Source organism: Cervus canadensis, chromosome 16 (genome assembly GCF_019320065.1).
Source record: "Cervus canadensis isolate Bull #8, Minnesota chromosome 16, ASM1932006v1, whole genome shotgun sequence".
In the NCBI taxonomy this organism is placed as follows: domain Eukaryota; kingdom Metazoa; phylum Chordata; class Mammalia; order Artiodactyla; family Cervidae; genus Cervus; species Cervus canadensis.
Window position 1 is genome coordinate 64,556,629 of NC_057401.1, and position 27,666 is coordinate 64,584,294.

The following is a 27,666-nucleotide window of genomic DNA, read 5'->3' on the forward strand; positions in this document are numbered from 1 at the left end:
TTGGGACATTCCCAATGTATTAATACAACCGACTTCCTATTTTTCCTTCTCACAGTAGGTACGCTGAGAAGACTCCAGTCTTAGATGGTCCGGGGCCTGGAGGTACAGTTGGATGATGCGCCCCGCCCACTCTTTGATGGGCGTCCATTGGTTAGTCTTCCCATCGCTCCTCCACGTGTTCTTTCTTCATTCAGTAAATGTCCACTCTCCCCTACCCCCGCCCACTCTAACCATGCGTTTCGAGAAGGGGATGCCAATGGTTCACAGACCCCACGTCCTGTCTGCGCAGACGGATCCACGGAGCATACCTAACCCGCAACAGCAAATCTAACGCTTCCCGCACAGATGGAGCCGGGTCCCCGAGGCAGGGACATTTTTTGGCAATAAAGTTTTTCTTAGTTAAGGTATGAGCCTTGATTTTTTTTTAGACATAATGCTATTGCACACTTAATAGACTACTGTATAGGGTAAACACACCTTTTACATGCACTGAGACACCAAAATAATCATGTGACTCATTTTACTGCAGTATTCACTTCATTACAGTGGTCTGGAACCAAACCTGTAATATATCCAAGCTGCATCTGTGCTGATACAACACAGAGGAAACCCAAAATTGCTATGCTGAGAGAAAGAAGACGGGCACAAAAGGATGTATGATTCCAGTTGCATGAAATGTCCAGAATGTGAAAATCCATGGAGAACAAAAAGCAGATTGGTGGGTGCTGGGGGGTACAGGAGGGGAGAACGAGAGCCACAGCTTAATGTACAAGGTTCCCTTTTAGGGCGTTGAAATTGTTTTGGAACTAAATGAAGGTGATGGTTGCACAGCATTGTGAATATACTAAATGCCACGAAATCTTTCACTTTTAAATCTTAATCCACAGCGATTGCCGAGGGGCAGAGGTGAGAGGGGCAACAGTTTGCACGGCAAATGAAAACTTTCAGGTGAGGGTGATGGAACGCTCTCTCTCTTGATTGTAGTAGTGACGATTGTTGTTCAGTTGCTCAGTCGTGTCTGACACTTTATGACCCCATGGACTGTAGCCCACCAGGCTCCTCTGTCCATGGCATTCTCCAGGCAAGAATACTGGAGTGGATCGCCATGCCCTCCTCCAGGGGATCTTCCCGACCCAGGGACTGAACCCACATCTCTTATATCTCCTGCTTTGGTAGGCAGGTTCTTTACCACTAGTGCCACCTGGGAAAACCATCAGTTGTATGTATTTGTCACCAATGGGTAATTTTAAAAGAGGTGCATTTTACAATCCAATAAAATTCATTTGTGGTAAATTCACTTAAATAAGAAACAACATTTCACAGTAAATAGTTGCAATAATGTTGAATTTTTTTTTCTTTAAAAAAAAAAAACACTTTTCCTAGTGAGGAGTTTTAGTTTGCATTTCATAATCTACAATATTTCTTTAAATAAAATTGTTGTTTAAATATTTAAATTTATGTAAAACATTTAAATCAGGTATTGATTTTGCATATATTTTTTACAAAATGATATCACATTAGAATACGGTATTCTTCATCTGGTTTGATTTGAACATTTGCAAAAATTGTCCTTCCAAAAAACTTTGTCAAGTGAATTTCACACAAATTTTTTTTAAGAGGAAAAAATAAAAGCACCATCTTCAATGACAACAAAATTAAATCAGGCACCTGGCCATGAGCATGTTGGTAGTCCTATGGTGATACCCATGGCACAAACCCCATTCAGGACCCCACCTCACAGAGGTTCACGCTTGTCTTTCCACACCTCTGCAGCTTCTCTTGACTGTAGAAGCTTTGCAGAGTCTGATTCTGCAAAATATGGCAACTTATATGCGTACAACCCTGCTACACTCCTTCTCACTTCCAAGGGGTTCAAGGATGTAGGAAATCTGTCCTTAAAGAGGTAGCTACAAAGCAAATGGGGAGGGCGTAGGTCCCAAAGAGAAGAGACACATGGACATGTGTAGCTGATTCCCTTCATTGTACAGCAGAGGCTAACACAACACTGCAAAGCAACCATACTCCAATTTAAATAATTAATTAATTAACATCCTCCCTCCTCTCACCAAAGGAAAAAAAGAAAGACAATTGACTAGGAAAAACAAACCAGGATCCTTACTTCAGTATAGAGGAGCTCAAGGTTGTGTTCAACCAAAAAAAAAAAAAAAGTGAAACTTATTTGTAGTCTAAATACTCAGGGAAAAGCCAGTGGAAAGCTTCACAGAAAGAAGATGCTGCCAGGCTGGCAGGATCCTAGGACCCACCATTTATCACTTCTTGATGATTTACATTTCCAGCCTGCTTTATGATCATTTATGTGCTGCTTGAAACTGGATGTGACAGTGGGTGATTTATTACTTTAAGGAAGGAGGAAAGGCACAAAAAGGTCAGTAAGACTTGCTGAAACCATAGACTGAGAATTAGAACTCAGAACCCTGAGCGGCAAGGTTCTGGGCCCCATTTGCCTTTCAGCAGCCAGGACTGTCTGGTTGGTGGTATTTTTTGGAGCTGGTAGAGCTTTGTCACAGCACAGAACCTGGGGACACCAGCAGTCCATGGGGTATCTCTTCCTTATTTGCCGGCTTTCCCCTCAGCTGACTCATCCTGCAAACCGCTGCTATTCAGTCACCCTGAATTCAGTCGTGTCTGACTCTTTGCAACCCCATGGACTGCAGCACGCCAGGCTTCCTGTCCTTCACCATCTCCCAGAGTTTGCTCACACTGATGTCCATTGAGTCGGTGATGCCATCCAACCATCTCATCCTCTGTTGCCCCCTTCTCCTCCTGCCCTCAATCTTTCCTAGAATTCAGGTCTTTTCCAATGAGTCAGCAAACTGACACTAAGACAATTCTTCAACACCTCTTCTGGCAAGTTAGGCACCCACAGGGACTCCCCAGGCCCGGTGCCTCTAGCCCATCCTGACGTCCTCCAGGTGATGGTACGTCCGCCTCTCCTGACTTGGAGAGTGCTCATTCACCTCTGCTCAGCACCCTTCACACAGGTCTGCCCATCTAGCCTTCTCCTGAAACCAGGAGAAACCCCATGGCACTCACTATAGAACCCTCATTAAATACTTGAGGAGCTGCTTCTCTCACATGACTGAAAAGTCGTCAGAGTCTCAGCTCCAGCAAGCCCTCAAACAACAGAAAGACAAAACAATCTTCCACCTCTGAAACAGACCTGACAGTTCAGCAGCCTTGATCCCCAACCCGCCTGTGATCAGCTCCATAACCCACCTGTGAGTGCAAACAAGACCTCCCCCCAGCCCAGCCATCCAAGAAGAAAAGGAAGTTTCTGATCTTTTAAACTATATCCAAATAGCTACCCCATGGACAGAGAAGCCTGGTGAGCTACAGTCCACGGGTCGCAAGAGTCGGACCCGACTGAGTGACTAACACACACCCATTGTTTTCCTGCATGTGTGTGCTTAGTCCTTCAGTCATGTCCGACTCTTCTGCGACCCCATGAACTGTAGCCCATAGGCTCCTCTGTCTATGGGATTTCTCAGACAAGAATACTGGAGCAGGTTGCCATTTCCTCTTCGCAAACCAGAGATCAAATCTGTATCTCCTGTGTCTCTGCATTGTAGCAGATTCTTTACTTGCCAAGCCATCGGGGAAGCCCCATTGTTTTCCTAGGGATACCAGAGAGAATGATTACCACCTGAGTGGCTGGAAACAACAGAAATTTTTTTTCGCTTGCAGTCCTGGAGGTCAGAAGTCCAAAATGAAGGTGCCAGCAGGGTTGTGTGCCCGCTAGAGAGTCTGGAAAGATTCTTCTTTGCCCCTTCCTGGAATCTGATGATGTTGTCAGCAGCACTTAGCATCCCTTGGCTCTTAAATGCATCACTCTAGTGTCTGCCCTGGTCATCACATGACCTTCTCCCTGCATAATGAGCACCCACTTTCTCTTATGAGGATCAGCCATTAGATAGCTATACCCCAGCCCTGCTCGAGTATAACCTCATCATAGCTAATTACAAAGACAAAAACTCTATTTCCAAACAAGGTCACCTTCTGAGGCTGCAGGTGGACACGAACTGGGGGAGCAGGCGGGATACTATTCAATCCCATACAGAGGCGAAGGTAAGGGGAAGCAAAATGTTTAGGATTGGGATTGACAGAAAGGTGATTCCAGTTTCTATAACTTCATTTCCAGGGCTGATAAGAGCCCCCCAGGAGGACCCCCTGAAATTCTGGGTGACATCTCGGCCTTGGCTGTATCGTCCCTCCGTCCTTTGCTGCCCGGATGAGTGACTGCCTTGGGTCACTGGCTTCCTTTTCCATCCTGAAGGAATTTCCAGCCCCTGCCTTCCTGCCCACAGTGCTCGGTTTGCAGAGAGGTATTAAATCAGATTTTCACCTGGTTCATTACATCTGGGTGATTTTGAGCTACTGGGATTTTCAATTTGAAAGAAAATATTTTGATGCAGCGATGCCCACAGGGCAGCTCTAGGATCAGGACACTCGGAGCATCCTGGGGAGCTGCAGAATGTGGAGTGTGCACAGACATGCCCCCTAAAACCCACCGCTGACTTGCTCATTGGCCCAAGGCGACATGTAGTTGTGTCTAAGAGTTATCATCAGAATTCTGGTGTAAAATGAGAAGCCTCAAAGGAAAGGACGTCTCTCAAATTCTGTGTTGCCTCCCTCTGATTCGGCACAGCTTGTTATCATGCAAAGTTTACTAAGAGCAAAGAGGCAACACAGGGCCTCATGTGCAAATCAGGGGCTTTACAACATGATTCACGGTGAGAGCCTTGACTGGCGGGCCCATGCTGCTTCAGAGGCTTTAATACCCCACTCACAACTATGGATAGATCAACTAAACAGAAAATTAACAAGGAAACACAAACTTTAAATGACACAATGGACCAGCTAGACCTAATTGATATCTATAGGACATTTCACCCCAAAACAAGCAACTTCACCTTTTTCAAGTGCACACGGAACAGAATAGATCACATCCTGGGCCATAAATCTAGTCATGGAAAATTCAAAAAAATTGAAATCATTCCAGTCATCTTTTCTGACCACAGTGCAGTAAGATTAGATCTCAATTACAGGAAAAAAATTGTTAAAAATTCAAACACCTGGAGGCTAAATAACACGATTCTGAATAACCAACAAATCATAGAAGAAATCAAAAAAGAAATCAAAATATGTATAGAAATGAATGAAAATGAAAACACAACAACCCAAAACCTATGGGACACTGTAAAAGCAGTGCTCCAGCTCTTTTTTACACTAATTGTTCTTAAGAGGATGGGCCACGCATCTTTCAATCCAAGGATTACTCTGGAGCAGACGCTCACCACTGATGACATGGCATTGCATGTGCACGTGTGTCTCTTCCCGAGCCCACCATCTTTCGATGATGCTGTCTTGGGTCTGACTCCCTCTTTGTCTCTTCCGGCCTTTAACAGAGTTTCTGCCATAGTGCCTTGTGCCCAGAAGGGGTTTAGCAAATGGGGTACAATGAACAGAAGGAATAGGATGTGCTGGTGGGATTGTATTCACAACCAGAAAACCATATTCAGCATACACTGTATGCACAAACAGTAACAAGTGATGTGTTTCCAACAGTGGAGAGGATGCTGAGAAAAGTGGGATGTCACTGAGATGCAGGCTTCTTCTCTCTCTCCTGTCTCTGGCCACCAACTGAGTTGTGCAACCCTCAGCTCTTTCACAGTTTGTAGGGACTCTCCACCAGTGGTTCTGGGGATGCCTACCGGAAGTGAATGCCTGGTGAGAGCCAGAACAAGCCTCAAGCCCAGCTGCCAATGTGAGCAAGGCTAGATGAAAAAGAAGCTAAGCTATGCAGCCAAATAGATGGAGTCCAGACACAGGGCTCAAGGCAGATGGGAGGTAAGCCTGGAAGAACTTAAGAACTGCTCAAGAGCACAGAGAACCCTGCTGTTATGGGTGGAGTAGGGCCCATCCCTTCCAAGTCTATGTGAGGTCCCAGCACCCAGTATCTCAGCATGTGACCTTAATCGGAGACAGGGTTTTTACAGAGGTAATCAAGTTAAAGTGATGTCATTGAAAAGCGAAAGAGTCATTCGCTCAGTTGTGTCCAACTCTTGGAGATCCCATGGGCTTTAGCCCACCAGGCTCCTCTATCCATGGGATTCTCCAGGCAAGAATACTGGAATGGGTTGCCATGCCCTCCTCCAGGGGACCTTCCTGATCCAGGGGTGAATTCATATCTTCTTCATTGCAGGCAGGGCAGATTCTTTACCATCTGAGCCTCCAGGGTGGCACTAATCCAATATGACTGGCATCCCTATAAAAACAGGAAATTTGGACACAGAAACACACAGAGGGGAGATGATGTGAATAGACGGGAAGAAGACAGCCATCTACAAACCCAGCAGAGAAGCCTGGAGTACATCCTTCCCTCACAGCCCTCAGAAGGGACTAACCCTGCAGACACCTTGATGTCAGAGACTGGCCTCCAAAACTGTGGACTGATACTTTTCTGTTGTTTAAGCCCCCCAGTCTGTGATTCTGTTACAGCATCCCAGATAGATTAATACACCTGGGATGACTGTTCCCGTGATTCCTGCTCCACTGTAAGGCACATGAGGTGCTTAAAGGGCCTTTGAAAAATGGGATCCACGTCCCAGAAGCCTCCAACACGCCCTGTGGTGGTGATGTCCTCAGTCTCCATCAGCGATGCTAATTTCAACCACATTTTATCTTAAGACATATGGTGCGGCAAAAACTGCCTGGCAATTTGGCAATATTAACCAAATTTTGTTAAGTGTGACTATTTTTTGATCCAGCAATTCCATGTCCAAGAATCCAGAGAATTTTCCCCAAAAAATACTAACTCAAGGGCTCAAAGACATCTGTATGCGTGTTTCCTGCAGCCATTTTTTTGTCCCTTGCTCACTTTTTCTTGCCTTTTATTTGCAATAATTCAAACACACAGAAAAGTGGCAGGAATGAAAATAGTATATAGAATGCTCATGCACCATTTACCCCGAATCTCTGACTGATAACACTTTGCTTCGTTTGTTTTATCATCTTTAACTCTCTCTCTCTCTGCCTCTCTCAACCCTTTGAACAAAGACTGCTTACATCATAGCCCTTTAATCCTAATTTCTTCTGTGTGTATTTCCTAAATGTAAGGATACTTACTGTCTTACATAATCACAATAGTTATCAATCTCCAGATGGAAACAGTACTTTTATCCAATCTGCTTTTCTTATTTCAGTTTTATCAACTAACCCAAAAATAATGTCTGAGAATTTTTTCCTCCACTACAAAATCCAACCCAACTCAGGTATTGTACTTAGTTACCATGATTCTTTAATATCTTTCAATCTGTAATAGTCCCACAGTCATTCTTTGTCTTTTATGACATTGACACTGTTATGGAATGAATGTTTGTGTCCTAAAATTCATTTGTTGAAATCCTGATCCCCAAGGTGATGGTGTTAGGAAGGTGATTACGTCATGAGGGTGGAGCACTCATGAATAAGATTAGTGCCCTGATAAAGAGACTTTATCAGGTCAGAGCCTCCAGGAAAGCAACAGGCTGGGGAGGCCGAGCTCACTTCCCAACAGGGAACCATCAGCCTCTGTCAGGCATAAGCATAGGACACACCCGAAGCTGGGGAGCATCTGGAGAGGGACCCATGAAAGAGGAATGAAACAAGGACCCAAATTCCAAGGTGGGAGGAAAACCCCAGGAAAGCAGCGGCTGCCTGCCTATGACATCTGGCAGCCAGGGTGCCTCTGTTGCAGATCTAAGTAGAAAGAATGAAGCTTGGCAGGGGTCCTTGTAGAGGAACTGTACATAAACGGGCTTGATGTTCCTTTTGAATCCAGATAATGGAACATCTGTGTGGGAGGAGAGAGAGCGAGTAAGGGAGTGAGAGACAAGTGTGTTGGTTTCTGAAGCTGAAGTAACGGAAATTAGAGGCTTAAATGCATTGTTTAGAGTGACACAGTTAAGGGCAGAGTGAAATACATGGTGTAGCTGTTGGGATGGGGAAGAAGGGAGAGCTGAATTCCCCGCCATGTCCCACCCCATCTCTCTCGGCAGAAAGCCAGTAGATGGTGTTCAGAATCAATAAATCAGGAGACAGCCAGGTCAGTGCTTTGTTGAGAGACATGGAGGAACCACCAGGAGACTGAAACACAGAATCCCTTCAAAGCAGTTCTGTTAGAAGCATTCAACTAGGGTGAGGGGGCCAAGCAAAGCGCTGTCCCTTTTCATTACATGGCCCCCTGTACTATTTGGTTTCCTAAGCCTGTGTTTGAAACCCATTTTTATATAGCAAAGGAGATGGAGGGGGAGAGAGAGAGAGAGGGAGCAAGAGGAACCTCATTTACTGCTGGTGGAAACACAAACTGGTAAAGCCACTTTGGAAGACAGTTCGATGGGTTCTTACAAAATTAAATATAATATTACTATACAATTCAGCAATCATGTTCCTTGGTATTTACCCAGAGGAGTGGAATACGTATGCCCACACAAAAACTGGCACACAGATGTTTATGGAAGCCTCATTAATAATTGCCAAAATTAGGAGGCAACAAAGATGTCCCGCAGTAGCTGAATGGATAAATAAATCATGGTATATCCAGGACATATGACTGGATATGTATACGTAGAATGGAATATTATTCATTCCATGAATAATGGACAATGGAATATTATTCAGCACTACAAAGAAATGAGCTATGAAGCCATGAAAACACATAGAGAAATGTTAAATGCATGTTAGTAAATGAAAGAAGCCAATCTGAAAAGGCTAAACACTGTATGATTCCAACTCTATAACATCCTGGAAAAGTCAGGTAAAAAGTGATTGTCAGGAGTTGGGTATTGTGGGGCAATAGGCAGGAATGAGTAGGTAGATCATAGCAGATTTTTAGGGCAGTGAAAATATGGGAAATCTCTTTACCCTCCTCTCAATTTTGCTGCAGACTTAGAACTTCTCTTCAAGTCTTTAAAAATATTTTTAATGTATTATGCTGACAGATTCTAGGGATCAGGAATCAGACAGGACACAATAGGAACAACTTTTTTCTGCTCCAGGATTTCTGGGACCTCCTCTGAGACATCTCAGAGTCTGGGTGTGAGTTAATAACTGGGGACTGAAATCTTCTTGAGATATCTTCACTCATATGTCTCATTCAGTTCAGTTCAGTTGCTCAGTAATGTCCGACTCTTTCCATCTTTGGAAAATACAATCTTTCATAAAACCTCTTCACTTTTCCCATATCCTCTCTTCCAGACTTCTCTGACCCTTAGAGTCATGTCCGACTCTGCAACCCCATGGACTGCAGCACACCAGGCCTCCCTGTCCATCACCAACTTCCGGAGCATGCTCAAACTCATGTCCACTGAGTCAGTGATGCCATCCAACCATCTGTCACCCCCTTCTCCTCCTGCCTTCAATCATTCCCACCATCAGGGTCTTTTCCAATGAGTCATAAGGTGTCTCATGGTTAAGGCAAATTGTTGGCTGAGAACTTGAGCAGACTGTGGACCTTAGTATCTACACATATGGTCTCTCAATGTGGTCTGTCTACCTGGACTCTTCTGGGCTTCCTCACAACATGGCCACCAGGTTCCAAGAGCAAGAGTACCTCAAGAACGGTAGAATCTCATGCACTTTTATGACCGAGCCTTGGAGGTCATAGGATGCTCATGCTCATACTGTCCCTAAGTCATGTCTGAATCTTGGCCAGCCCATCAACTGTAGCCTGCCAGGCTCCTCTGTCCGTGGGATTTCCCAGGCAAGAATACTGGAGTGGGTTGCCATCACCTTCTCCAGGGGATCTTCCCGACCCAGAGGTCAAACCCACATGCCCTGCATTGGCAGGCAGATTCTTTACCACTGAGCCACCTGAGAAGCCCTTCATATGGTTCTGCTTCTGTCTGAGGCAATTGCAAAGGCCCACCCAAGATCCAGGAGAAGGGGACCGGCCTCCACCTCTCAGTGGAAGACCTTGTGTGATGGGAGATGTTTCCATCTTTGGAAAATACAATTTTCCATAAAACCTCTTCACTTTTTCCATATCCTCTCTTCCAGACTTCCCTGACCCTTAGAAACCTCAAATCCCTCCAACTTGATTACACAAAGCAAGTTATTGCTCCCTTTGTCTCTCCTGGCTACGCCCTAGGAAACATCCCCTTTCACACTACAGTATTTTCCTAAACACCAGAGTATTTTCCTAAATAGTCAGCAGGTGCTCAAATTTAGGTATGATCACGAAATAACCTAGCCAGAAAGAATACCTTCCAAAAGATGGACTGTGTGCCACTCAGGTGTAGAGATATTGTTTCAGTGTAATGGATGGAAGTTACATCTACAAAGCTGTATGAATACTTTACTCCAAGCAGGGGGCAAAAGTAGTCAGTGAGTGAGTGGATAAATAAATGAATGAGTCAAATATGAACTAACAGCCAAGACATGGAAATAACCTCATTACTTGGAATTGAGTGCTTTAATGTTTTTCATTAAAATAGATTCTGTCTGTATTCGTGATATATGTGTGCTTGAAATTCACGGAGAAAATGAGCATTTTAATTACAAAGTGCTGAAATCATTAATAATTTAAAGATCGTCATTCAGCATCCCTTTCTAAGTAAGCAAGTTCACTAAGCCCTTATAGACAAATCAGACAAGTGCAAGGGCACAGCTAAAGGGCAGGTATAAGAGGAGGGAGGAAGGGACTGGGCCAGTTGTCCCCCTGTGCATGGACACTGAAGAGTTTAACCCAACATACCAAGTGTAAGAGGATGCTGTGGGAGAAGGGGAAGGACCGGGGGGTTCACAGGGTCTTTGACTCCCCGGGGGATCTCAGAGTCTACTAAGAGACCATGGCCACAACCCTTGGTCTAGAGAGCCTCCCCCATCTTACTGCTGAGGGCAGCCTGCCTTCTCTACCTCAATTCCTTTGCCTGCTTTGCCTCAACTCAGAGGAAGTCTCCTCTCCTCAATCCCTGTCAACTAAATCAAACCCACCTGCTGGGACCCCATAAAATGCCACATACCCCCTAGAAGCAAAAAGGCCCCCATCAGCCAGCCAAGTGCTAACTTCACACCTCTGGGCTCCCCTGTCCTCTATACTCTCTGCTACGACAATGACCTTGTTCTCTTGTCTCTAAAGAATCATAAAGGCCCAGCATTCAAGCCACACTTACTTGCTGAGTTGTCTCCATACTGGCTCCATCTCATCCACTCAGAGGCCCCAGGAAGCACTCTGACTGATGGTCTTCATGTCATCGAACTCAGGCCAGAGGGTGGGTGACTTGTTCAAGGCCACGTGACCAGTGCGAAATACAGATGAATCCTGGGGAGCCCACTGGGTCCAGTAATGGCCAATCCCAAGGTCACCTGGAGGGAGGGGAGGTGGGTGGACACGCTGGGGAGGTCAGGCCGGTGACCCTACATGAGGGCTCCTGTTTGGGGTCTAGTGGTTCAATACAGTTATATCTGCCCAGTTAGAGACACAGAGAGTGCGCTCTTTCCAAGAGCAGAATGAGCAATGAAATAAGGTCCACGAGGACCTCTTGAGACCTCACACAGACTGATCAGCCAAGGCAAAGTGCTCACCACAGTTGTCATATATAAAGAGGTTCGTTACACAGTACTTGCACCAAAAAAGTAAGTTTTCCCAATTGGCTTGACTTTAAAAACCACTAGTATGTATCCCGCTATCATACTCTTGAAAAACTAGACACATTCCATCTGTCCCTTCAAAGGAAAAGTAACATTTTTTAAATGGGTATGAAAGAAAGAGCCATGCTATACAGAGAGCTTCTGAATACAGATAAATGGAAATGTCTTCATTATTATAAGACTTTACTGCCCCAAACAAGATAATACATTATCCACTAAGCTCTCCTATCTTAAAACAGAATTTTCTAATCTGTTTAAAAGACTTACAAAAAACTATTTTGAATGGATTTTGATTCCACATGTTTTCAATTGCATAACTGGCAGATGTGATTTTTTTAAATGTTTCACCAAGGACATGAACTCAATTTCTGGAATTTATTGTAAAATGGAATTTTTATAAATCTTTGCCAAACATCCATTAATACCTTAAACAAGACTTTTCCTTCTTCATGTGATTAAATGATAAAGAGGTGTCCGTCAACTATAAACGAAAATAGATTAACAAAGCTGGCTCTATGGTGAATTGCATATAAATAAGACAAGATCGAATTTTTAAAAAGTCATTGACAAATTTGCAGAAGTTATGGCTTAAGAGCAAAAAATTTAATTATACTCTTTGCCACCGGGAGGGAAGAAAACTATTATGTACATATAAGTTTTCTCTTTTTCCTAGAAATATCTTAATGGAACTTTAAAAATATGACTCCATAATTTTTTCTTCTTCATTGCAATTTTTATTTTTCATTTTTTAAAAATTTACTAACAATCAACAGGCAAAGTTCAATAAAGGAAAAATTTCATTGTCAAGAAAAAAAATGAATCTTGTGGTTTTTTAGTAAGCAAAACCATTTGGATCTACCTATATTTGGAAAATCTCACTCTCAGCTAAGACAACATTAAAACCCTTGTCAAAATAAACTGAACTTGGAATCTAGCCTTCAGATCACTGTATCACAACAAAGTAAACAAGATTTCTTTCATAATGAATATTTGATTATATTACTATTTTTAGAAGTTCTTTTTGCCTTTTCATACTGTTCATGGGGTTCCTGAGGCAAGGATGATGAAGTGGTCTGCCATTCCCATCTCTAGTGGACCACGTTTTGTCAGAACTCTCCACCATGACCCGTCCATCTTTGGTGGCCCTACATGGCATGGCTCATAGCTTCATTGAGTCACACAAGACCGTTGACATGAGTCTGAGCAAACTCCAAGAGATAGTGAAGGACTGGGAAGCCTGCCATGCCGCAGTCCATGGACACAACTTAGCAACTGAACATCAAACAAAGTTCTTAATGTACTCTAATGAGAACAGAAAGAAATGGTCTAGAAAGTTTCATACCATTAATAAACAGGACTACGCTATTCTTAATATTACATATTTTAGCTCACTTTTAATTTCTATTTCATATATTTCACATGCATGTATTGTCAGTGCCCTCCAGGCAAAGCCACCAGAAATATACTTTGAATTTCTGGTAAACAAGTCACATTTATTACTCATTGTGAGGAGAGAGATCATGCACTGTGGAGAACTGGGGAGAGAGGGGGTTGGATGGTCAGGAAGAGGATGTTAGAACCACCTATAGGATTTGGGCTTTGATTTGGTGATCTGGATGAGGATCTAAAGGAGGGGTCCTCTCGAGATAGATGCTCTTAGAGAGGGGGGCAAGCCCACAAGCGGCATCTCAACATACCTTCTCTGAGGAGACGGCCAACTAGAGCGCAGATACAGGCGTAACTGGTAAGACATCAATCACTCCTGCTGTCCAGGAGGGGCCTGGGGCTTCCCAGGTGGCGCTAGTGGTAAACGATCCACCTGCCAATGCAGGAGACAAAAGAGACGCAGTTTCAATCCCTGGGTCGGGAAGATCCCCTGGAGAAGGACATGGCAACCCACTCCAGTATTCTTGCCTGGGGAATCCCAGGGATAGAGGAGTCTGGTGGGTTACAGTCCATGGGGTTGCAAAGAACCAGACACGACTTAGCGACTCCATAACAACAACAACCTCATCACCATGTAGAATCTTTCCATTTGGGATCATAGTACAGCTCTCCTTTTTTTAGGCTACCTTCATGTTCTACTATGAAATTTTATGGATTTGTTCATTTAGGTTTTAACATTTTTCAGGTTTTGCATCAGTTAGAGATGTGTTCACTTGTGAGGCAGACAAAATCTAAACACCAGTGACTATAACAAGTGAGGTTCTCCCTCCCTCTCTCCCCTCTCCTGCCCACCCTCCTTCCTCCTTGCCACCTCTCTCCAGCAAGCCCAAGGCAGTCCTGGGCCAATGCTTTGCCTCAGGAAATCATCAGGGAACAGGTGTTTTTTCCACCATCCCCAGCAGGAGGCTTTCATGCTGTGATCACAAGAAGGCAGCTATACCTCCTAACATCTTGTCTGTCTTCCAGGCAGGAAGAAGGTGACATTCTCGTCTTATCTGGTAAGGAATGCCCTCCCATGTATTTCTGCCTATGTTTCTTGGAGCATGGGACTGTTATCACATGGGCAACCCTAGCTACAAAGCATGCTGGGAGATCAAGTATTTTGTTTTACAGAATATTGCCAACACAAACATAATTTGAGATTGTTTAGTAAAGAAGGAAGGAGACTGGCTATGCCCCTGGCATGGTCTATTCTCAGATACCTAACATACTTCATTGCTATTATGAAGCAGATCATTTTTCTTCTATTGTAATCTCTAACTACTTATTGCTAGCTAAAGAAAAATTAAAGCTCTTTATATGTTCAGCTTACATTCAGCCTTTCTGCTGAATAAACTAATTTATTGGCCTTCATTGTTCACCAGGTGATTCCTTTGGTTTTTCAACTTGAGCAATTATAACATCTGAACCTAACAGTTTTGTTTCTTCCTTTAAATTTTTTATTTCTTTTCTTGAACTGTAGCTAACACATTATAGGAACATGACTACTTAAATTTTGTTACATCATAAAGTAAGGGGACCCCTATGATTTTCTGGTATATATTCTTTATTATTAGTTCAAGGAGCTTCCTTCTATTCAGTTTTCTCATGATTTACGTGGTGAACGAATATTTATTGTGGGTGGGGAGGGAGGTTAGCATCTATTATGAAAATCATGGAGGTTTGGGGTTTTTTCTTTTAATTTCAGGCAGTTGACCACACTGATAAATATTCTTTGTTGAAGCAACCCTAACTGGCCCAAGGTGTATTGTCCTATTAGTAAACTGTAAAATTCAATTTGCTAATATTTTTATGGCTTCTGCACACACATTCATAAGTGTAATGAGCCTTTGGGGTTTTTTATTCTTTCCTTGTGCAGTTTTGATGTTTTCTACTAACTTCATAAAATGGGTTGGTAAGCATTCTTTTTCTTTATTTTAATATTTTTATATGTGTATTTATTTGACTATACCAGGTCTTCCCTGGGATCACAGAGTCTTAGCCACCGGATGGCTACAGAGTCTTTTTTCCATCTTTTTCTATTCTCTAGAATAGTTTCCCCGAATCTAAGTTATCTTCTCCTTGATTATTTGGTAGAACTCATCTATTGGGGCTTCCCTGGTAGCTCAGAGAGTAAAGAATCTGCCTGCAACTCGGGAGACCTGGGTTTGATCCCTGGGTTAGAAGACCCCTTGAAGGAGGGCATGGCAACCCACTCCAGCATCCTTGCCTAGAGAAGCCCCATGGACAGAGGAGCCTGGCGGGCTACAGTCCCTGGGGTCACAAAGAGTCGGACACGGCTGAGCGCCTAAGCACAGCACACAGCAGATCTTTTAGACAGTATGGACTTGGTTTTGTTGTTCAGTCACTAAGTCATGTCCAACTCTGCAACTCCTCTTGCTTATTGATCTTTGTCCATCATTTCCATTTACGATTGTTTCACTACTTGTTCTTGGGACAATCTTGATTATTTGTATCTTAGGAACTTTTCAATATCAGCTACTTAAAGGATTAGTATAAAGATATTTAATGCTTTAAAATATTTTGAGTCAAAAATATTTACAACTATAGATCTTTTCTTATTTCCTCATGATATTTATTTATATTTTTTCTTTTTTATTGATCATACCTGCCCAAAACTCACTGATTTTCTTAATCACTTTAAATAACTTGCTTCTGTTTGTTGATTAATGCTACTGGACTTTCTAGTTTTCTACTTCATTAATTTCTGCTCTAATCCATATTATTTCCTTCCTTCTACTCTCTTTAGATTTGTTTTGCTGTTCTTTTTTTTTTTTACAGCTAAGAAAGCTTAGCTAATTTCTTTTCAATCTTTATTGTTTTCTAATAAATGCATTCCTAGCTCAAAATTCTTCTTTGAGTAACACTGTGGTTTTATCTCACAAGTTTATATGCACAGCTCGGGTAGTCATTTGCTTTTAAGTACTATAACTTTTATTTTGACTTTCTCATTAAAACATGAATTATTTAGAAGATATTTTTTAATCTCCCAATGCATTCAGGGGATGTTCTGTCCATCTTTTTGTGGGTGGTTGCTGTTTTTATTGCACTGCTCCCAAAAGAATGAAGACTCAATGACTTCAACTTGGGAAATTGCACATTTCCTTTGTGGTGTAGGACATGGTCAATTTTAATAAATTTTTCTATATATGTATAAAAAGGAGCACACTTGGATGTAGAGTTAATTCCACTTTTCCAATCCTTGATATTCTAATTAGTTATTCTTTTTCTTAATCTGTTCATTTTTGAGAATTTTGTTTCCTATGGCTGCCATGACAAATTACCACAAACTTAGTAGCTTTAAGGGCTTCCCTGGTGGCTCAGAAAGTAAAGAATCCACCTGCAATGCAGGAGACCCAGGTTTGATCCCTGGGTGGCGAAGATTCCCTGGAGAAGGGAATGGCAACCCAGTCCAGTATCCTTGCCTGGGAAATCCCATGGACAGAGGAACCTGGCGGGCTGCAGTCCACGGGGTCACAAGGAGTCGGACACGACTGAGAGACTAACATTTGCACTAGTAGCTTTAAACAACAGAAATTCTTTTTTCTTTTTAAAAATGTATTTATTTTTAGTTGGAGGATAATTGCTTTACAAAACTGTGTTGGTTTCTGCCATACGTCCACATGAAGACAACAGAAATTTATTCTGTCGCAGTTCTGGACACCAGAAGTCTGACATCAAGGTGTCATCAGGGCCCTGCTTCCTCCCGAGACCCTTAGCGACAATCCATTGTCTAAGGCTCCCAGCTCCTGGGGGCTGCCCACGCTGGCTGGAGGCCACCTCGCTTCAGTCTCTCCCTCCATCTTCACGTCGCCTCCTCCTCTGTGTCTCCGGCTCCCCTCTGCTTCTCTCTTACAAAGACACTTGTGATGGCATTGAGACGGCGCTTAGAGTCCACCTGGGTAATTCAGAAGGATCTCATCTCAAGATTCTTCACTTTATTACACTTACAAAGACTCTTCACGAGTAAGGTGGTATTTAGAGGCTAGAGGAATCAATATGTAAGCATATCTTGGGGCCACAGTTCTCCCCATTACAATAGCAGTGTGTTAAAATCTCTTCAATTCGAGGTTAGTCAATTTCTTTTTCAAAGAAAATATTTGTAAATATTTCAAAGATGTGGCAAGATAATAGCCCTATTGTCAGGTTACTTTAAGCCCTAAGTAGACACTGGAATTTAAGAGGAAAGAAGTCAAATTGATCCATGGACTATTAATTATACAAAAATAAGGCATGTATACTGGGCTTCCCAGGTGGCACCAGTGGTAAAGAACACGCCTGCCAATGCCGGAGACGTAAGAGACACAAGTTCGATTCCTGGCTTGGGAAGATCCCCTGGAGGAGGGCATGGCAACCCACTCCAGTATTCTTGCCTGGAGAATCCCATGGACAGAGGAGCCTGGAGGACTACAGTCCATGGGGTCACAAAGAGTCGGACATGACTGAAGCACCTTAGCACACATGCTTGCAAGCTATGTATACAAAAGCAATAAATTGTTTTTGTATACGATAGGAAGGTATATAAGTCTATCACCAGAAAATCCCTCAGGGTCTTTTAAAAGTAACTACTTCAGGGGCTTTCCTGATGTCTCAGTGATGAAGAACCCGCCTGCCAGTGCAAGGGACATGGGTTTGATCCCTGGTCTGGGAAGGCCGCACAAGCAGCGGGACAGCGAGGGCCACGTCCCAGACTACTGAAGCCTGTGCCCCACAACAGAGAAACCGCTGCCCTGAGCAGCCTCTGTGCACGGCAACTGCAGAAAGTCCCCAGGCAGCAGTGAAGACCCAGTGCAGCTCTAAATAAAAATAAATGCATCTTTTTTAAAAAACAAAAATAATTCAATTTTTACTTTTTCAATAGGAACTGAAAAGGACTAAACAAATTGAGGAGGTTGACATGGGGGGGGGGCACTAAAAACAAAAAAAAAGTTGTGGTAGTAGGTGTTTACCGTGTCAAAACTGTTATATTTCTTTGGTGCAACTTCACTTTTGTTAATATGAATTGTCTGTCTCTGTCCTTAACACTTTTCATTTCACGTTCTAATTTATCTGTAGGAATATTGCTACACTATCTTTTCAATTAATTCTAAAACTTTCAGAGTCGTTTTGTTTCAGCCTTAATTTTTATTTTATCCTTGCATCATCACAGCTGATAAAGTTGGGCCTCTCTCTGCCATTACAACATATTTTTTCCCTTTGCCCCACTTTCTCTAAGCTCCTTTTGACCCTGTCTTCCCCAAACCTGACTTCTGTTTACCCCTCTGCACACCCGAAGCCTTAGCCTCAGGTGTTTTCAAGTTCCATTACCACTCCCAAGGTAGATTCAGGTTCTGTGAAGAATGCCATCATTCTTGTTTAGTGGCTAAGTCGTGTCTGACTCTTTGTGACCCCATAGACTATAGCCGCCAGGCTCCTCTGTCCATGCGATTCTCCAGGCAAGAATACTGGAATGGGTTTCCATTTCCTTCTCCAGGGGATCTTCTTGACCTGGGGATTGAACCCACATCTGCATTGCAGGCAGATTCCTTACCATGGATGACCAAGGAGGTCCTGAAGAATGCCATAAGTGCCCCCAAAGCGCACAAGTTCTGAGAACTGTGTGAATGACCAGTTAGCTACTTTTCCATTTCGTCGGAACCCCGCCATTATTTCCAAGGCTGCAGCAACAAAGCCTCTGGCTCGATGTTTCAAGTGCACAAACTATTTTAAAATGCATCTGGTCACACTGTTCTTTTGTTTAAAAAAATAATAATACCTTTTAAAACATCCTGTAGACACAGCCAAAAAACACACTTTGAAAGTTAGTTAGGAAAGGGGCGCGATGTTAAGGACAGCCAAAGAAAGGTGAACAAATCCAGTCATTTGAAATTGTTTTGTCGTTCGCTGACTTTTTTTTTTTTTAACCAAGCTCAAGCAGAGCTGATTCCGAAAAGGACAGTTACAGAAGGGCACCAGTGTGCCGAGGAGAGACGGCCTCGGAGGCGGGGTGAGACCATCTCTCGGCCACCCGAGCAAATATTCTTGGCTCAATTCAACTGCAGCTGCTGAGCTAGTAAAATCCCCGAAAAGAAGGAACAGGGTGAATAAAGAGACAGCCATGAAAGAAGAAAGCACAGCCAAGAGAATCTCCAGATAAGGCCAAGGCATTAGAGAGAAAAGGAATTTATAACCCAGAGAACAGACTTCGCTGAGGCTTCTCACATTTCTACTATCTGGGCTGGAATCATCCGGGTTCACATAAAAGGATGCTCTGTCCCAGTCATCGTTCATGTGTCTCTAAAAGGCACAAATTCCAGCATAGGCAATTTCAGTGGGAACTGAACGATTTATTTACTGGAGTCTTGCTTACGACTGTTGGATCAGGCGAGAGAAAAGATCTGCTCACAGGGAAAGCAGGGGGCTGGCGTCCTCCCCGTACAACTCCGGAGGGGGTCTCTGCCGGACCCGAAATGAGAGCCGGTTATAAAACCTCGGTGAGGCCAAGGGCAGCGCCGCTCAGTGAAGGAGGCCATAAACCAGATGGAAAGATACCCTTGCCCCATGCTTTCCTGGAACGTAATCCTCAGGTCTGGGGTTTAAATCACTCTATGAGCCAGTTTCCATTTCTGTAAGCAGGTGACCGGGCATCCACGAATTCAGAACTGCCAGAGGAAAAAAAAATCGGTAAGGTGATGAGACCTACCCGGCGTCTTCACCCGGGAGACCAGATGCCTCCAGGGGTGCAGGGAGGGATGGGAAGGACTCAGGGAGGAGGATGGGTCCTGGGAGGGCTGTGGTCCCCACCTGTCACCCCAGCTCCCTGAATGGCCCAGCCAGGACCTTTCTGGGGACCAGTATCCCCAGCTATGAGAACAAAGGGGAGCCCACCTGCATCATTGCGCATGCGGAGCAGAGCAGCTGCTGCTTGCGATGGCCTGTCCATCCCACCCCTGAAACTCTCAGCCAGAGACAGAAAGGAAGCCAGGTAAGGGCTAGCAGTCTCCACCTTCAAGGAGCAAGAAGCTAAAGCCGCAAGGCGCTGCCCTTCCAGTGTGCTAGGTCCTTCAAACCTCCGTGAGAGGTGACTCCAGGGCACTAGGTTCTTCCAGCACATTCTGCAGTCCTCTATGGGAGGTGAGGCCGTCTCCGAGGGCTCTTCTTCTTTCTACACGTCCACACCCTCCTCCTTCCTGATCCCACCCAGGTAGTCAGGACCCAGGTGTGCTCACCTGCTTCCCAGACTACCCTCTGACTCTGCCTCTCCCGGGGAAGCCGTGACCTCACCCCGACCCCAGGAATCCACCACCCATCTCCCTCCAACGGGACTCATGTCCCTGGAATCGACATCTGTCATTTGGATGACTAGGCAGTCATCCCCTTTCTAACAGAACCGAGACCAGAAGGATCTGGTCTCAAGGTCAACTTAATGACGCTGGCCATGACCCTTTTTCCAAATAAGGTCCCGGTCAGGGGTTCATGGATTAGCATTACCATTGGGGAGGCCACCACTCCCAGTGTTCACCCTGTGCCTGGCACTTTTCTCTATTCAATCTCATCTCCCAACCTGTTTATGGCATACAGACTGCTGTTGTCCCCATTTAACAGATGAGTAAGTCACGTCCCTGAGACAGCACGGAAGGGCAGACCCAGGGTTCAGGTCCCAGCTGCCTGGTCCAGAGCCCACAGCCTTAATCACTGCAGACACCCCAGCCCTGGGGCAACGTGGGGGCCATTCGCTGAGTGCCTTCTCTCCTCACACTGTGTGTGTGTCACGGCCTGTATTCCTCCCAACCAGGGAGGCGCTGGGGGGGTTGTTCTTTGCATTTCATAGGTGAGGAAATAGGACTTTGGGGTTGAAGACTAAAGCCGCACAGCCGATGAGTGGCAACGTTAGGGCTTGAATCCAGGTCCACCTGACAAGGAAGCCGCGCTCACGTCCACTGTGCTCATCAGGGCTTTGTGTGACCACAGGCCAGGCCCCATGGCTCGGCCTCTGCGGGCCACCGAGGCTGGTGCATCCGCCCAGGTGGGAAGAGGGGTGGAGCAACACCTCTTCTCAACTGCTTGGCCCAGAGTCACACGCTGCTCTTCCCGTTCTCCGCTGGCCAAAACTGGACACGCCCATGGGGGCCTGGGCCACTGGGCAACGGGCCACCCCCTACACGTAGCGGGACTGCTCCCAAAACCTCCCAACTTCTCAGGGTTTGGGCATATGTGGGCACTGGATAACTGTCAGTGAATAAAGGAATGCGTGAATGAACGATGTCAACCAGGGGAAAATGAAGGTGCCTCCACAGCTTGGCCATCAGAGAGTGGGCAGATATAGCCCAAGGCACTGCTAGCTCATATGGCTATTTCCCGCAAATTCTTAAAAGGTGCCCCCTTCTTCAAGATTTCCGTTTATCCAAAAAAAAAAAAATCATCGTAATACACCGATCTTTTTTAGAGCAAGACAGTTTAGCGCCATCTGCCACAGTGAAACATCTGCACGCCTGCGGCATGAGTGGCGCCCCCTGGGAACAGGCACTGCTGTGCAGTGCACAACCTGCACAACTGTACAGAGCAGTTCTGAATCTGAGAGTGAGACTGATGAGCCACAGCGACCAGGCCAGTCAGGAGAGCGGTCCAACTCTGTGAGGGGATGGATCTCCGGAAGGACCTCATGCAGCCAGTATCAACCCCTCATGCTTCAGCTGCTGGTGGAGAAAAGATATTGGGAGTGAAGCACAGGCTTCCTCCACTACGAGAGGGGCAAATGTGTCTAGTTTCCAGACTCTGTGGTCCAAAAATGGGTTGACCAGATGCCCCAAGGAGCAAGCGGACTCATGCTGGTGGGTTGTTAGTCCTGACTGGGCTCTGGTTCCAGGAAGGCAGCCTGGCCAGTGGATGACTCCCACCAAGTGGTACCATATTGGTCTCAAGGGTTTGGTGGATCAGTGGTAAAGAATCTTGACCGCCAGCGTAGGAGACGCAAGAGACACACGTTGATCCCTGGGTCGGGAAGATCCCCTGGTGGAGGGCACGGCAACCCACTTCGGGTATGCTTGCCTGGAATATTCCATGGACAGAGGAGCCTGGCAGTCCACGAGGTCGCAATGCATCAGACATGACTGAGCACCCACACAGGCTGCCAGAATGGTGCTGACGTGCTGATTCTGGAGATTCTTACTCATGTCAGACACAGGGCGCGTTCAGGGCTCTGAGCTCACGAAGGGTCACTGCTGATCCCTGGACTGGAGCCAAGAGCATAGGTCTGTGAATTGGCTTTTGCCCATCTGTGTTCCAACTACAATGCTGTCTCTGGTCCTTAGCACCCAGGGGCAGCTGGGGTGGTGGCAGATGTCCTTTACCCTGGCGGGCAGGAGGGTCACCCCAACTCTCCCACAGTCTCCAGGTCTGTCTCCATGTCTGGCAGTCCTAAGAGGCGGCTGCTCCCATCTCCTAGGACTTTCCATATCATTGCCCCACCCACCATGTGACTTTAAAACATCTTCTCCCACCTCTGTTAACATAGTGACATCACAGTCTTCTGAGTCATTATTTTCCTTATGTTAGTTTTTTTTTTTTTTCTGTTTTAGGTTCACAGCAAAAATGGGCTAAAGCTACAGAGCATTGCAGAGGATGAGATGGCTGGATGGCATCATCAACTCAATGTATGTGACTTTGAGCAAACTCTGGGAGATGGTAAAGGACAGGAAAGTCTGATGTGCTGCAGTCCAGGGGGTCACAAAGAGTCGGACATGACTGAGCGACTGAACAACATCAACAGAGCTTTGCAAATACTTCCTGCCCCTCCCCACACACACACACACACAGAGCCTCCTTCGCCATCAGTGTCCATTTGGAAAATTATTACATCCATTGTTATATTTTTTCACAAAGGAAAAATAAAATCAACATTAAAGTACACTTCACAAATGGGTGCAGAAAATTATGAGAACCACGAAGCACTTAGAATAACTCACAGACACACACATGCACAATGGCCGGAATATAACAGTGAGATTTTTATCTACTACTGGGCTCTTGGACAATTCAGGATTTGTCAAGATTCCCAGTTATGTGAGAATACCTTGTGCATTGTCTCTGGGATAACTCAGGAGACTATCTGCAAACCGTCAGGTTGACATTTTTACAGAAATAACAGTAAATCTAGAGGAAATCCTTTATGGCTGTACTTTCCTAGGTGAGTGTAGGATAAGGGACAGATGCTCTTTGAGCCAGGAGACCACTCCTCTCCCCCAGCCCGGCCCCTGGGTTGTGGAGTAGAAAGCTGTGAGCGACACTGTGAGAGAGCACATCTCAGCCTGCAGAGACAAGCATCTAAAGAGTTCAAGACACAGAAGATGTGCTGTTCTACCTTAAGCTATAAAATCAGCACATTGAACACGACCACAAAGAAGTTATCATCCAAGCGTTGCTGCATCCTCTGGGGAAGGGTTGCCTTCGTAACCGTCATTGACAAAGCACAGTAACACCTTGAGATTGTCCCTGGAAGCCAGTGTTCCCGGACGGCTGGAGGGACGATGTCCATTGTGTCCAATACAGTGTGGCCAGCCCTCGGTAAGTGCCCCAGGAAACCGCACGGGCAAGATGAAGTGTGTTGTTTCAGTGTAAACAGGTTCCGAAGGGCCATGTGTTGTGTGTGACGGCAAAGTGGGGGGTGTGAAGTGATCAGGAACTGGTCATGAACACGATGAAGTGACGGTCCCTGGACTTGAACAGATAGAGATGATGCCTGGAGAGGAGGAAGCACCTTCACGTGCACTGATTGGAAAAAAAAAAAAGGGTCCTCAGTATCTCTTCTCTACATGATTCTAAACCTTCACTGATAAACCGATACACCTCAATGGACCCATGCATTTTTAAAATATTTATTTCTTTGGCTGTGTCAAGCCCTAGTTGTGGCATGCAGGCTCTTTCACGGCTGTGCACACTCTCGAGCTCTGGTGTGTGGGCTCAGGAGTTGCGAAGTCTGGGCTTATTAGTTGCATGTGGGACCTTAGTTCCCCGCCCAGGAATTGAACCCACGTCCCCTGCATTGCAAGGTGGATTCTTAACCACTGGACCACCAGGGAAGTCCCATCGTGCATTTTTGAACACACGTTTCAATCAAATTGTTAACATGGCCAGAGGCCTCACAAAGACTATTTGCCCCAGATCCCACGCAAGCTAGGGGAGGCCTTGGTGAATACCACAGTAAATACTACCTGATGGGTTTAAGGAAAAGGAATTAATGGGCTCATAGATGAGAGCTGGGAGAAGCCAAGAGCATACATCTTTGGAAAATAGACAATGTGATGATACAAATGAGATTTTTAAAAAATAATAATAAAGAACTGGGGAAAAAAAAAAGAATTATAGCATGCTTTGCATTTAAGAACAGTTTTGTTGTCCCTCCATCTTATATTTTGGACAGAAGAGAAGAAAATCAGTTCTACACCTTGTCAGAAAAAAAAATACATTGAGATTTAGAAAGTATTTACACGACTGGGACATTTTCTACTCCAATAATATATCACCAACCCAGACAACAAAACCAAGAGAGACATTAATAGAGGTTTAAACAAGTGTATCTCTCAGGAAGATCCTTTAATTCCTTTAATTTTACATTAAGATATAAAATTGCTCATTCTAATGGGTTCGTAAATGCCTAGTCCTTCAGAAGCCCCATTGACAAAAACACAACACAGGCAGAGGGAAATATACTGTGGTTTCTGCTCCGGCTGTATTTCCGTTTCCTAATAACAATGATGAACTTGAAGCATGGTGTTTGCATACAGATAGGTCTAGATTCCCGTTTTGCTGTGGCTGTACAGTTAAGCATGTCACTGATATGCACTTGCCAGCCTCAAAACACAATTTAAAGACCACTTTATGGAGAGTGGAATTACAGCAACGTGCTTAAAGCATTAGGGCTGAGACTCTTCCCCAAAGTGCTGGCAATAGGGCAAGGTTCTGTGGCACATAAAAGTCAATCACATAGTCCTGAGCTGTTACAGCTCATGGATTCTGACTCTTTTTTAAATTTCTTCATGCCCCCCCCATCTATGGTACACTGCCACCCCTTCCATTTCCCAGGTCCTGCCACTATCCCTCCCTCCACCCAGTGACAGCAATGCACAGGGCCTGGCTTCCAGCAGCTCACAGACTACAGAAGCCACTGGAAGAGAAGCAAGTGCAATACAATGTGAGCCCAAGTGCGTTCCTGTCACCGTGAAAACACAGAGAAAGCCATGTCTGCCAGCTGGCTTCCCAGATGGCTCAGTGGTAAAGTATCTGCCCGCCAATGCAGGAGACTCAGGAGATGGAGGTTCGATCCCTGGGTCAGGAAGATCCCCTGGAGTAGGAAACGGGAACCCACTCCAGCATTCTTGATTGCGAAATTGCACAGAGAGAGCCCACAGTCCATGGGGTCATAAAGAGTTGGACACGACTGAGTGACTGAGCACGAAGCCTTGATGAACACAAATTCAACCAGCAAATGGTGAGATGGGGTATGAGAAACAGCATCCCTAACAGGTACAAAAGCACAGAGGTGTGTTTAAAAACAAAACCAACTCACAAATGCACAGGTTTCTCAGGAAACAGGGGCAGAGAGGCAGGTGGAGTGGCTGCATCGTAAGATGGGAAAGGCGCTGGAAAGTCAGGGCCAGAGGACAAGCATCCTTTACTATGAATCCAGGAGTTCACCGTGCAGGCAACGGAGGGCCACTGAAGAGGCTTTGTGGGTTCTGTGGGTTAGTTGGTTGCTGCTGTTGGTATTGCTTCCTTGCATAGAAAGCAGGGATGGTAAGTGATCTATGGAGCAGCAACGTAGCGCATGACTGTGTTGGGGATAGAAAAGAGGAAGAAGAGAGGTGAGGGGACCAGCCAAAGGCCACCCCTGTAGTTGGACACCAACCCCAAGTTCTGAGTGGAGGTGATAGACAGAGATCCAGGGCTATGAGTAGTATTTAAGAAAAGCTTTCACCAAGGGCTTGATGTCCAAATGAATGGGAGGAAGAGGAGAGTGAAATATGTCCGCAAGTCTCTACCTTGAGTAAATAAACAAAACCTGTGTGTCTGTTAGTCACTCAGTTGTGTCTGACTCTTTGCAACCCCATGGGCTGTAACCTGCCAGGCTCCTCTGTCCATGGGATTCTCCAGGCAAGAATATTAGAGTGGGTTGCCATTTCCTCCTCCAGGGGATCTTCCTGACCCAGGGATAGAGCCTGAATTTCTTGCATTGACAGGTGGATTCTTTACTGTTGAACCACCAGGGAAGCCCAGACCCAGACTTACAAATTCACAAGGAGAAACACAACTGTGAAGTGGCCTAAACCCTCTGTTTCATGTGGTAATTGCAGTCTCTGCTATGTATAACCTGGGCAGAAAACTTAGGAGTGGTTACTGATGAGCAGGAGGTCAGGCCCTGTGACCTGTGTGGTCTCCTGTGGCGGGGGGCAGAGGCTGGGGGTCTGATGTGCCCCAGTCTCCAGGGCCTCCTACCTGGGCACCCTGACAGGCACCGGGAGCATTTGTCTCGCCCTGGTCTCCTTTCTCTGTTCTCCTCTGGACAAGGTCTCTGTTGTCCCTCCATCAGCTCATTCCCTAAATCCTACCATTTCATACCAGCATCATCCCTGCTCCCTAGTGCCAGCAGAAATGGAGCCCAAACACTGTCCTGAGGCTGTCTGGGGTCAGGCCACATCTCACCCTTCCAGACTCACTTCCTTCAATAGGAACTGCACACGTCTGATGCACCGCGGAGGGTGGTTAGCTGTGGTATCTGCCTCCTGCTCACTCTCAAGCCCAGGGTCGTCTTTTTGGTTGTAGTAGTGATGACTGTCTGCATCAGTTGAGCCCCTTCTCTGAGCAAAGGGCTGCTGAATACCTATTGATCCATCTAGTTTTCAACCCTAGGGCATTATACAAGCCTTTGAATCCAGCCCTGAGCCTGGAGTCTACACTCTCAAAGATTCCACCATCTGGAACTTACACGTCTGTATGGCCCTTCCATGGTCCACATGGAACTATGTGTAATCAACACGTGAATAGTTCAGATTTCTACTGTGAAAAAACATGGATTAGAATCACGAAAGGTGGTGCTAGTGGTAAAGAAACTGTCTGCCAATGCAGGAGATGTAAGAGAGGAGGGTTCGATCCCTGAGTCGGGAAGATCCCCTGGAGTAGGAAATGGCAACCCACTCCAGAATTCTTGCCTGGAGAATCCCATGGACGGAGCAGCCTGGCGGGCTACAGTGTTTAGAGGCACAAAGAGCCGGACACAACTGAAGCAACTTAGCACCCACTTGGCATCAAGAGCCTTAAAATTAAATAACTCAGTACTTTTAAACCAGATATCTTCCTTTACAATAAAGTGAGATTGTCAAGACTTCTTGCCTAATTTTAAAATCTGTATTTAATTTACACACATCTCCTGGAGATGTCAAATGGCATTTCTTTTCAAACATCCTGTCATTCAGACCATCTCCAAAGCAGTTTGAATTGACGAGGTTTTACTGTGTGAAGCCATCTCCAGCTGTCACATGGCATCATGCAGGGCTAAGCGTCTTGACTTCAGTTTGCCTTCTTGAGTGTAAAAGCTGG

At 45.2% G+C, this 27,666-nt stretch overlaps 1 long non-coding RNA gene across 1 annotated transcript; it reads right to left on the reverse strand.

Moving 5' to 3' along the window:
- Positions 1-6,237: 6,237 nt before the first annotated feature.
- On the reverse strand, positions 6,238-20,791 carry LOC122454616. The gene is made up of 4 exons (XR_006273451.1): positions 19,445-20,791; positions 13,347-13,468; positions 11,172-11,364; positions 6,238-6,286 (listed from the first exon to the last, which is right to left on the reverse strand). It is a non-coding gene; the product is annotated as an uncharacterized LOC122454616 (long non-coding RNA).
- Between the last annotated feature and the right edge of the window lie 6,875 nt (positions 20,792-27,666).